Raw genomic sequence first — 12128 nt, forward strand, 5'->3', positions numbered from 1 at the left:
TCCCTTTGCTTACTCTGCTGCCTCCCAAACATGTTCAACCCTGAAGCCCTGCGTCCTCACAACACTTACTAAACAGCCCACAGAAACAGTGAAAACACTGTCCCCAGATGGTGGGTCTCCGGGATGTAACATGGAATACTTCCTCCTTTGCTAGTATCCCGTTTAAAATACAGGGTGCCTCCCCTGGGACCCGACTGCCCAGACACAAGAACTGTCTTCGATCTCCAGTTCCTCATAGTGCATGCCTCCCAAACCACCTTGACACCTCCAGAGGGCCAGGTTCCACCTGCCAAAGAATCAGGCCAAGCTTCCTATAGTCATAATCCAGGTCTGAGGTCATACCCTGCCGGCTCAGTCACATGATGAGCCACCCACCAGTTGCCAGGCTATGTGACCCTGGGCCGGGCCCTTCCTACCTCTGAGCCTCAGTTTCTCCATTTGTACATGGAGGCAGTAACACTCACTTTGCATGGACTCAGGAAGGTGCCCCAAATACACAGCCCACAGGAGATTCTGGGTTTCTGTCTTTAGAAAGAATCTGATTCTAAACCAGGCAGAATCAGAGCAACCACAAAGCCCAAGACATAGCTGCTGATGCCTCGAGATCATGGGCCACTCTCCCTGGATTTCCAAGAAGAAGCCAGGAGACACAGCAGGAGAGGGCTCGGCTCAGAAGTTGCAGCACCAGAGACCAGCCTGTGGAGGAAAGACTGTTCTGTGATGTGACTGCTATTTGTTCCAAAAGCTGGACCCAGGCCAGAATAGAGGTTGCTTTTTACAAACCCATCTTAAAGACAGTCTGATCATAACTGATGTTCGTTCTGACATAAATCAGCACCCCTCCCTTGCCTCCTCCTATGAGCTGTTCTTGGAACAGATTGTTGTCCTGACCTGGTCAAGCATGTAATTTCCGGAGCGTTTATGTACCCAAGACTATCCCCTCCTTTCAGCGAGGATCCATTTAGTCCTGCAGCCACCCAAGACATGTCTCTTATGTAAGTTTCTCTAATAAACTCTATTGATTACTGGACTGGAGCAGCCAACCTCTCTTTAGTCTTTCCCTGCCCTCTGCTTAGGGAGGTAGATTTTCAGTAGCGAGGCTTTTCCCTGGGTCTGCATGTATGAATAGCCCTCGCAGCTTCCATGCCCCTACTCCCTGACCTATGCAGCCACCTCTGCAACATCCAGCTTCTTGAAGCTGCCCCCACCACCACCATCCCATTGCTCCCTTCAGTGCCCACTGCCTGCAATGTTCTTCCTGCACCTTCTTCTCCTGGATCACTTCACCATGTCCTGTGGAAGTCACTTCCCCAGAGCCTTTCCTGTCCCCTCCTCAGCTAAGCTGGGGGACCCTTTTCTGTGCTCCCACAGTCTTCTGGGTTTCTCCAGTCATGTCGAATTGTGTTGCATCTGTCCATTTACAGACCTTCTCTCCCCATACAGGCGACAGAGTATGGGTAAGATTGGCCTGCCCTATTTCCCACACCCCAGTGCCCAGCCCAGCGCATGAGGCAGGCGCTCAATCAGCACTTGAGAACAGAACCAAGAAAGAGCCCACAGATAGTCTCCTATACAACTCTCCCCTCCCCTCCATCCTTCTGGCTTCTCTCCTCTCAAGAGGCTTTCAGAAGGGTGACCTGGTATGGGTTGGCAGCCCGGATGGACATGTGTTCAAATGCTGATTCTACACCCTCCTGGCTGTGCGATGCTGAAAAAGTGGCTCCACCTCTTTGAGCTACATCTCCTCCACTGCAAACTGGGAATGGTGATACCACTTCCCAGGGATGTTTTGAGAATCAAAAGGAAATAATGGGTGCCAAGCGTTCTGCATGGGGCTTGTTACGTGGTAGGTAATCAACAAACATTATGATTACTATCACTGCTACTATTAGAATCATTGTTATTATAGTTCAGAGTGAAATTCCCATCTAGTTCCCCTACAAAGTTCCTGCTTTGAATCCTGGGCTGCCTCATCAGAGTAAAGCCCCATCTGTGACCGGATCAGTCTTGACCCTCTTACTATCGTGTTGGGGGGTGGTATGGAGGCAGATTCTGTTTTTCTTTTTTTCACGCTCCTGCCCCAGCAAAGGATGAGAGTGAAGCCAGCATCCCGCACAGAGACAGTAAACCTGGGATCCCCCTGTTCTACCACAACGGAACACCAACCTTCGTGGCAAGTCTCCTGACCTTGAGGCTGTAGGGTTTTCATCAGGCAAACAGAGCTGTTGATAGCTCCAAGCCAACCTCCTAGGTACACCCAGGGTAACTATCCAAGAAAGAGTTTGGGAAATATAAAAACAGGGCTCTCCGAGTTTGGCTGTTACCACTGAGCTGCTGTGGGAGCGGAGCATTCTCCTGCCTCTGGATTTTTTTCTGAGCCTCAGCTTTCAGACTGGACAATTAGGAGACAGACGCCAGTTTGGAGAGAGGACTCGCATGCCTTCCTATTCCTGCAGAGTTCCCTTCTTCATCTCTTCTTGGCTTGAGATGGGAGCACAAGGAGTTACCTTCTAGTGAGAGAGACAGAACAATGGACGAGTAAATGAATCGAAACGTGAGAAAAGTTATAAATAAAAATAAGGCGGATGAAGGAAATGGGCATGACAGAAAGGGGGCTGCTTTCTATAGCATGACAGGGAGGCCTCTCCTCTAAGGTGAGACATGAAGGGTGAGAAAGAGCAGCCATGAAGAAATCTGGAGGAAGGCTGAGAGGGAACAGCCAGGGTGAAGGTCCTGAGGCAAGCATAAGCTTGGTATATTTGAACCAAAAGGCCAGCGGCTGCAAGAGAGGGACATGTAAATACCGATGTTAAATAGCTAAGAATCTGTAAGCCTCAGGGAGGAGTTTAGATTTTAAAGATAAAAAGCAGCAGTTTAAGGTCAAGATCGGGAATTTCAAGGTCAGTTTGGCAGGATTCCAATCCCAGCTCTACCACCCACCAGCTGCTTGACTTGGGAAAGTTCCTTAAACTTTGAACTTTTGGTTCTCTCATCTTTAATGCGCAGAATGATTTCACCTACCTCATAAATTGTTACCTTGAGTCCCCAGGATGAGGCCAGCAAATCCCTTAGCACAGGATCTGGCCACCCAGCCATGGGGGCTCCTGATAGATCTCAAATCCTGGCAGAGAGCACACACCCTTGTGCCCCAGGTGCCAGCACAGAGCGACCGGAGACAACTGACAGTCTTCTGAGGGTGAAGGAAGCAGAGGGGGAGCAGACAAGCCTGCGGATCAGGCTAGATTTGGCCCCGGCTGGGCCCCATGAGTTCTTCACTCCCAAAGCCTTCAGGCCCCAGAACAGGCACAAGTGTTGAATCAGAAAATTCCAGAATTTTTTAATCCTGATGTCTGCAAATCCTTAGGATCCCCTAAGTCTAAAACCCTGGACTCCCACCACGTGGCAGTGAAATGGTCTTAGGTCATCGCTGGACACCAGAGGGTGTCGGAGCGCAAAGAGATGGCAGCTTTCACGGAGAGAGGTTGACATCAAACCCAGTATCTCCCAAAGTAGGAGGAAGGAGGGATGGCTATTCTATTTAGGTGCACCCAATAAATTCTCTAGGGCAGCACCGTCCACTGGAATTTTCTATGAGGGTGAAATGTTTGGTATTTGTCCAGTACAGTAGCCACTAGCCACATGTGGCTGTTGAGACCTTGAAATGTGACTAGTACAATTGAAGAACTGAATTTTAAATTTTATCGAATTTTAATTAACTTAAATGAAAAAAGCCACACAGAGGGAGTGGCTATTGTGTTCAAAGGCATAGCTCTAGAGTCAGAGTTACTTCCTCTTCAATTCCCTTTCACCTGTTTCTGGTTACCTCAAAGAAAAGGGCTTCGTTTGGTGTTGCTGTGTTAGTTAGCTGTTTCCTAGACTTGCTAATTTTAACAAAGAGAGGGGGCCTCAGACTTGGGATTTTTATTTGTTTGCTTTTTAATTTGTCTCGTGAAGGTAAATTTAAATACAATAAAAGTCGTCAACTTTAAGTGTATACGTTGATGATTTTTGACAAATGCATAGTCTGAAATCACCACCACAATCAAGAAATAGTTTCCATCACCTAGAAAACTTCTCTTGGGCCCTTTTACAGTCAGTTCCCTCCCCTCTCACTATGGCCACCATGAATCTGTTTTCTCACCAAAACTCTGTAGTTTTGCTTTTTATAGACTATCATATGTCCAGTTTCTCTCACTTGAAGCTAGACTAAAATTTAAAAGCATGTTTTTATTTTCATTCCATTATTTTCCCCATATTTTTTGAATTACAGAAAATGATAATGAATTTCTACTTAGAGATACAGTATGAAATTTCTTTTTAAATTAAATCTGTTTAAGAAAAGGAGAGTACGTTCGCTTTTAATAAAAACCCTAAGTCACCCATAGAACAGGTGGATCATGGACGCAGCAACAATTACAGAAATGGGACACAAGTCTGTTGTCTTTGAAAAAGCCACCCAATCTCACTTCTGCATGTGACGCATGGGGAAACCAAGACCCAGAAAGGCCTGGATCACATGGAGCAAGTGACAGAAGCAGGGGACCACCAGTGCTGCCTGGAACAGATGGCAGAGACTGGAAGGAGAGGCTTGGGTCTCCCTCAGGGTTGAGAGGCTCTCCCCTCCCCCACTCTTGGGCCTATGCTGACTGGGCTGTCCAAGGTCAGAGGCTGGGCCTGACAGATGGGATTTTGCAGAGGGAAAGGTTTCTTAGAATGAGGAGCCTTTGTCCTCCTAGTGTTCCAACCCCAGATGGCAGGGCCAGGCTGAAGGGGTGTCTGGCGAAGTAGAGCCCCTCCCGAACTGGAAGGTCATAGCCTGGAGACAGAATCTTTGTGGAAACTTAACACTCAAGACTCTCCATCCAACGGGCTGGTGCAGGCCTTTCCAGCTTTCAACTTGACCCCTCCACTCCACATGCAAATCAGATGCAAATGTGCTTTGCTGTTGTGGGAGACTTGCCCCCCTTTCTCTCTTGCTGGGGCCCATCCCACAGGTCCAGACACCATTGACATCGGGTGCCCCAGGCCTGCATCCCAGGCCCAGACCCTCAGACCCCTTTCACTGGGACAGGGGTATGAAATAAATGGCCTTACCTGACCCATCTCTGCCTTGATGCTGCATTAGACCCTGGGCCACTCCTGCCTTCTCTCCCCCTACCCAACCTCCCCCCAGCTCAGGCAGAAATTTAAAAAAAATAAATCTGTAATACAAAGCTATAGTCATCAAAACAATGTGGTACTGACATAAAAACACATTAGACCAATGGTACAGAATCTAAAGCCTAGAAATAAACTCATGCATATGTGGTCAACTAGTATTTGGCAAGGGAGCCAAGAACACCTGATGGGGGTAAAGAATAGCCTCTTCAACAAATGGTGCTGGTGCAATAGAGTACACAGATATGAAATTATAATGTTGTACACCTGAAATTTACATAGTGTTATTAACCAGTGTTACCTCAATACATTTAATTAACAAAATAAAATAAAATAAATGGTGTTGGGGACACTGGATAACCACATGCAAAAGAATGAAATCAGATCCCTATCCTATACCACTGGAAATGGATTAAAGACCTAAACAAATGTAAGACCTGAAACCATACAACTCCTAGAAGAAAACAAGGAAAAATCTCCTTGATATGGGTTTTGGCAATGATTTTTTAGATATGACACCAAAAGCAAAGGCAACAAAAGCAAAAATCAACAAGTGGGACTATATCAAACTAAAAAGCTTCTGCACAGCAAAAGAAACAAATGAAAAAGCCACCTAAGGAAAGGGAGAAAATATTTACAAATCACAAATCTGATAACGGATTGATATCCAAAATATATAAAGAACTCATACAACTCACTAGTAAAAATAACGAACAATCTTTAAATAGACATTACTCCAAAGAAGACAAACAAATGGCCAACAAGTACATGTAAACATAGAATAGAGGGTGAAATTTTATATCTATTATTCATATTAAAATATCTCAGAAAGAAAGAAATAAAGCAAATATGAAAATGCTAATGTTAAATCTGGGTGTTGAGTATATAGTTCATAATGTTATTCTCTATTTTTCTGTGTATCTAAAATTATTCTAATTCAATCTAAGCCAGCCGATTTAAAAAACAAAATTAAGAAACCACTGTTATGGCAGGCCCTGGGAATGGCCAAAATTGTGAACATGAAATGAGAATGGAGGAAGACTAGGCAAGGTAAGAAGAACTTTCTGGGTTGGGAAAACCAGCCCTGCATCTGTGAGACTCGTGGCCCTGGGCACCCCTTTCCTACCTGGGGCCCCTTCCCCTGGGACACCCTGATTTTCCTCCTCAGCATTGGCATATGGTGCTCCGTGGGCCTGTGGGCCTTGCCTCTGACTACCCCCCTTCCCCAGGACATCTGCTGTCAGGTTTGGGGCCAGACAGGAGACAGCTTAGCTATCCCCGAGCCCTGATAGGCCTGGTCACTCTGCCAGTGTCTGAAGTAGGGAGCGGCAGAAGGACACGGTCCTTTCACATCAGCCCATTCCACCCCTTTGGACCTGGGCCTAGGCATCTGCCTTCTCATTGTCTACCTCATTGGACAGGCAGGGAAACTGAGGCCCAGGCTTGACCCAGGTCCCTGTTTCCAGAGCATATGCTCTTCCTGAGGACCAAGGACAAACAATCCCGCAGAAAGAAGGGGTGAGGAGAAGACCCAGGGCATCAAAAGGGTCACAAACAGGCCTCTGGCTCCCAAGAAATCATGGGCAGAGGATATGGGACAGGACCCCAGAAGTCTGAGGTCTCTGAGGTGAGGGAATCAGTGCACTGAGCCCCCACCCCGGCAGGAGAGGACTCTCCTCTCCTTAGTCATACCCCCTCCATCAGTGCAGCCCCAGTCTCTCCAGCTCGAGAAGGGCCCCCCTCCACCCTTTGCCCAAGCAGGAAACTCAAGTCGCTCTAGCCCCTCCCTCCCCTTCACCCCCAAGTCCAGTCCATCGCCCCTCCTCCAGGCCTCTTCTTCCATTCAGCCAGTCAACAAACCTTTCCTGAGCTCCCTCTGTGCGCCAGGCACAAACTCGGCACCAGGGCCTCAGCCGTGAACAAAACAGACACAGTCCCCACGCTTGTTGAGCTGACACTGGCAGGAGCCAGACACCAAACAAGATACAAAAGTGAGCGTCTAACACACCATCAAGGGCACAGTGAGGAAAACTGGAGCGACACGAGGAGGTAGAGTGACAGCGAGGAGGCTATTTTAATAAGGGGGTTACCTCTAAGGAATGAGATTGAGCAAAGACCTCAATAAAGAGGAGGCAGAGCCATGGGGCTACCTGGGGAAAGAGAGCCCCAGGTAGAAGAAACAGCAAGTGCAAAGGCCTTGAGGCAGGGACGGAGCAAGGGGGCCAGTGTGGTTGGAGTGGACAGCGAGTGGGTGGAGAGAGGAAGATGTGGTCAGGAGTAATGGTGTGACAACTAACAGGGTAATAAACTCCTGGAAAATGGAAATATTTCTGTTAAGGCTAACGTTCTGTTTGACCGCTTCCTATCCCCCTCCCACTCCCTGAGCCCTGAGGAGGAGCTGGGCAGCGTTGGGTGGGTTCTAAGCAGAAGCAGGACAGGCCCCGGCTTACGTTACAGCAGTTTTCCTTTGGCTGAGAAAGGGCTGAGCCGGAGAAACAGCAGTAGCGGAATGGCCAGTCAAGAGACTACTGCAATAGTCCAGGCAGGACATGAAGGAGGCTGGACAGGGGTGGTGGCAGTGCAGGGGTACAGAGGGGCCTGATGCTGGATCTACGAAGGGATCGAATGTGGGGTGTGGGAGGGGAAAAAAAGAATAGGGAAGGGAGATAGCAGCTCTGCTTTAGAGACCATGTTCTTGCTGTAGCCCCAGCGCATAGGACAGAACTGATCTCAATCAACAGTTACCGAAAGGAAAAGGGCAGATAAAGGGAGAATCTCAGCCTCAGGTTCCCCTTTCAGACCAGTTTTTTTTTTTTTTGGTTTTTTGTTTGTTTGTTTTCCCCTAGCCTATCAGAAGACGACCTCTGGTGGCTAATTGGTGGAACTGCAAATCCTCACTTTGAAGGCCATTAGAAACAGAGAAGGGACCCTGAAAGATCCTCAGCTGGATAAAATCAGAGACCACACTTCATACCCCACCCATTTTGCAGATGAAGATACTGAGGCCCACCTATGGTCGAGGTCTGATCTCCATCTCAACGGCCGCCCCTTCTGGCCTCCCAGCTACTGTTTTCCAGATTGGAACTGCAAATCCTCACTTTGAAAGCCATTAGAAACAGAGAAGGGATCCTGAAAGATCCCCAGCTGGATAAAATCAGAGACCACACTCCATACCCCACCCATTTTGCAGATGAAGATACTGAGGCCCACCTATGGTCGAGGTCTGATCTCCATCTCAACGGCCGCCCCTTCTGGCCTCCCAGCTACTGTTTTCCAGAGCCGAATGGGTATCCTTCCATAGGACCTTGGGAGTCCACTCACTGCCTTCCTACATTCCTAGGAAGCATCATACTGCCTGGGCCTGCATGCACTCCAGGTCTAGGCACTCCTCAAATCCCCAAGTTATCCCATACCATTCCTACTTAGTTGGATGTGAAATCTCTACCCCCATCTGGGCTGGAATGTCCACCATCCTTCACTCCTGGAATCCTGCCTCAGAACACCCAACAGAGATCTGTCTGCAAGGACCCATTTGCCACACACACACCCAGAAACTGGTCCCCTCTTAGCCCAGGTCCTCCAGCTTGGGTAAAGGCCATGCTCCCCTATTGGTACCCCATTCAGATGGCACCATGATTTCCCCCCACCTTCCACTCTTGGCATGCCTTAAGCTGTAATTGTTATTTACACAAGACAGAATAGAGGAGAGGAAAGGAGGTCCCAGGTGTATTCTAAGCAGAACAGAGGGGGCTGTCACCTCCCTTGAGCTGCATGTAAGACCTCTATTGCAACACAAAATAACATTTGATATTTCTTTTACTTCTTTTCCTTCACTTTTCTTTTTTTAAGTAATTTTTAATTTTAGGTTACGCAGTGAACAAGGTTATAGACTCCTAGAAAATGGAAACATTTCAGTTAAAGCTCTTTGATTACTCCCCATTTCCTTTCCATTCCCACACACACACACACACACACACACACACACACACACCCTAAAGAATATGTAGCATTTATTTGTGGGGATTATTTTTCTACACAAATGAAACCATACTTATCTCGTGACTTTTTCTCCATTCCATTCTGAGCTCTTAAATTCAATTCATGAATATAAGGTGGTATTTACTTTGATGGGCACTGCCTCATGCCCTTATGGGAAGCAAATTAGTTCCTAACTGGTCCGGAGGTACCCTAGGAAGCCCCTCTCTCTAACCTTCTTCTCCAGCGTCTCCTTTTCCCCCTGCTCTCCTTTCTCTCATCTCTCACTTCCCATTTTTTTTCTCACCCTAACACAGGCTCCCACACAGCCCCTTGTGAGAAAGTCCTAAGCCACCAGATGCCCTTGAAAAGTTTCATCTCCGGAATTTGAGGCTCCCTGCGCCTCCTGGTGGTTGCTCTGAGTAACTGCAGCGGTCCCTCCAGCACCTTCCCGCCGCTGCCCACCCCCTCCCTCCCCACCAGGTTGCTCTGAGTAACTGCAGCGGTCCCTCCAGCACCTTCCCGCCGCTGCCCGCCCCCTTAATAAATTCACCCATCAATTCATTAAGGAACACTACCCACTTGAACACGTGAACCTGCCTGTACCAGCCCTGGGTGCACGGCCGCAGATTAGCACATCTCTGCCCTGTAAATTCTCCTGGTGGAATGTGAGCGTCCTCGTGACCTGGCAGAAGAATCTACCTGTTTGAGAGCTCCGGGGCAAGTACTTTGTGGGAAACTCATGGTCCTGGTGCAGCACCTTTGGAGGGTAACTGGGCAGTTCCTCTCAGTGTTGAAGTTCACTGCTAGGAACTGAGTCTGCAGGTATTCTGCACGTGGGCAAAAAGACTGATTGCCAGAGTGTTTGTTGCAGCATTGTTCTCAGTGGCAAATTATGAGCAGCAATGGGGGCCAGCTAAATTCATCCTGGTGCATTTGAATAATGGAACACCTCTAGGTCCAGCCCTTCCCAGGCCTGGGACTCTGTGCCCCTCAGAATGACTCTACTGGCTCTTCCCATTCTACAACCTGCCCCACTTGGTCCTCCCACACTCCAGGTCCCCCGAACCCTACTCTCTCTCTTCCCTACAGAGCATATCTTTTAACATACTAAATAACTTCCTTATTATGTTAATTGCCTATCTCACTCCACTAGAATGTCAGCTCACAGGGAACCAAGGCTTTGTGAATCTTGTTCAATTTTATATCCCAAACACCTCTCACAGTTCCTGACATACAGCTGACACTTAATAAAAGTTTGGTCAGTGAATGAAGATCTCAATATATGGGATGTAGAAAGATCTCTAAGAGATTTGACTGATAAAGGCAAGCTTCATACCAACATGGATGGTGTCCTAACTGTATAAAGAATACAGGTAGGATGTCTGCCTGTAAACCTAAAGCTGCTTTTTTTAAAAGTCTATTAATTAAACAATGACAAAGGCTATAAAATTTTTCTGGAGATGACAAAAAAGGGGAGAACATTTTGGTTGTGTTTCATTCATTCATGTATGCAACAAACATATACTAAGCTCCCAACCTATATTGGTTATATGAGATATGGATATCAGGAAAATTTTCTTGGGAGGAGGTGGCATTTGAGATTGGCTTTGAAATATGGATAGGATTGCACCAGAAAGAGATGGGGCAGAAAGGACAGTCTAATGGAAGGATCAGTACGGAAATTCTGGTGGCTCAGATATATATAAATACTTATAGAATGGTAAGCAGTTCTAATCGTAAGCCACAAAAGTTACACACAAGAAAGACAAATGAAAGACAAGTTGTCAAGGCTTATTGATCTCAGCTGAGAAAGGACATAAATGTGAGACTTAGGCGTTTTCTTGATTTGGTGAGCAATGGGGGAGTCTTTAAAGGTTAATAATAAAGATCTGTTTTTCAATTAAAAATAACATGAGGCCTCTGTGAGACGACCAGAGCGAGACCACATCAGCAGGGATGTGACTCATACCTAAGGGAGAACTTCCTGTTGGAGTTAGTGGGGAGCATTTCTGGAGTCCTGGTAGAAGAGAAGCGTTTCAAGCTCCCTGGGAGCAAATTTTTGTATCCCTGTGACCCAAAGTGTTTGCTATCAACACTTCCTGAGTCTCTACCAGCTGAGGGAGGGATGCAAGGTCTGCCCACCTCTCATCCCAAGTGAATGCACGTCTTGGAGAATAATGCAAAAAGCAGATCAGAATCAGTCATAGAAGTCAACTTGCAGTGTGTTTACTAGGTGGCAGTTCATTTACACCTGTGCAGTCCATTTACACCATGTGGGTGGCAGTTTGAGTCTGGGTTGGAATCCTGACTCTACACTTACTAGCTATAGCACCTTCAGCAAGTCGCTTAACCACTGTGAGCCTCAGTTTCCCCATCTGTAAAGTAGGGAATAAAAGTAGCACCTGCTTACTTCCTAGGATTATTGAGACATTTTATCAGATAGGAAGCATTACAATTTGTCAGAGTAGCATTTGTTAGTGGGCATCAGAGACCAGCTCTGTCGGGGCTCTTGACTCCTTTGGGCCTGCATTTCTTCATCTATAAAATGGGGGACAGTTATAATATCTCCCCAAAAGGCTGTGGGGGAAGAGTCAGCTCAGCGCCCAGGGGCTGTTATGATTTCTGCCCTATGAGGGGGGCGCTATTATTATTTCCACTTTCCAAGGGACTTGCTTAAGCACCAGTATTTGAATCAAGAGTTTCTGCTCTCTGGAGCACTGTTCCTGTGGGAAAGGAATTATTGTAGCCACGGGGTGGGGCCAGAGCAAACGGCCTGGGCAGGTCTTTTGCCTTCTGGAGATGGACGCTCAGGAAATCTGGATGGCAGTAAGCACTAGATAATGTCAGCCCTTTATTGTCAGGACTTTGCTCTCATCTGTGCCGCTGGGTGGATTCCAAGCACACAGTAGGCTTTTGGTGACTCTAGAAGCCCCGCCCACCCTTCCCCACGCCTCTCCCCAACTTTGGGGCGGGGACAGGTTAATACTACCGGA

This window comes from Pteropus alecto, unplaced genomic scaffold (assembly GCF_000325575.1).
Source record: "Pteropus alecto unplaced genomic scaffold, ASM32557v1 scaffold45, whole genome shotgun sequence".
In the NCBI taxonomy this organism is placed as follows: Eukaryota; Metazoa; Chordata; class Mammalia; order Chiroptera; family Pteropodidae; genus Pteropus; species Pteropus alecto.